Consider the following 743-nt stretch of genomic DNA (forward strand, 5'->3'; position numbering starts at 1 on the left):
GAAGAGAGAAAAGCTATGCAACAACTGGAAAGAGAGCAGAGCCGTATAACATCAGTGATTGACGCCAGGATCTCCAACCTTCAGCGTATGGTGAAAGAAGTTGAGAAATCTCTGACTGGCCTCGACAATCTTTCACAATCTCATGAAGACGGCTTGTTTATACAGGTAATGAATGGGCCGTTTCTGTACAGTCAAGTGTAATGATTTGAATATAATTCTGTGGATCTGTAACTTTTAATCGCAATGAAAACTTGTGCATTATTAAAGATCAATTCATATATTTTTATTATTCAAGATTCCTCATTTGTGTAATTTATTAGCGTAACTCGCTTTGGCAGAATATATATTAAAATTGGAATGATGCAGAGAAGATTAGCAGGCTCTGTGCGCAGGATGAAATGCAAATTCGTGAAGCATTCCATATTTTTTTAAATAATAAATGAAATTGAATAAATGGCTGCTGGGATATATATCTAAAACAATAGAAAATAAGTTTGCTAAAACTGCACAATACATTGATTAGGCCACACTTAGAATTTTGGGGTAGATTTAGCAATGATGTTCACCAGGAAAGTTGGTACACACGAGCACAGGGGAAATCACAGTATTGGGAAAGCTGGCCTTGTGCCAATTTTCCACTGGGCTGCAAATTATGCAATGGTGAACATTTATAGAATCATAGAATCATAGAAGTTACAACATGGAAACAGGCCCTTCGGCCCAACATGTCCATGTCGCCCAGT

The 743-nt window shown here is 37.4% G+C and overlaps 1 non-coding gene across 1 annotated transcript; it reads left to right on the top strand.

Annotated features, from left to right (window-relative positions):
• Window positions 1-324: 324 nt before the first annotated feature.
• LOC137335534 (U6 spliceosomal RNA) lies at window positions 325-428 on the top strand. Its single transcript, XR_010966455.1, has one exon. It is a non-coding gene; the product is annotated as a U6 spliceosomal RNA (small nuclear RNA).
• Window positions 429-743: the final 315 nt, after the last annotated feature.

This window comes from Heptranchias perlo, chromosome 19 (genome assembly GCF_035084215.1).
Source record: "Heptranchias perlo isolate sHepPer1 chromosome 19, sHepPer1.hap1, whole genome shotgun sequence".
NCBI lineage: Eukaryota > Metazoa > Chordata > Chondrichthyes > Hexanchiformes > Hexanchidae > Heptranchias > Heptranchias perlo.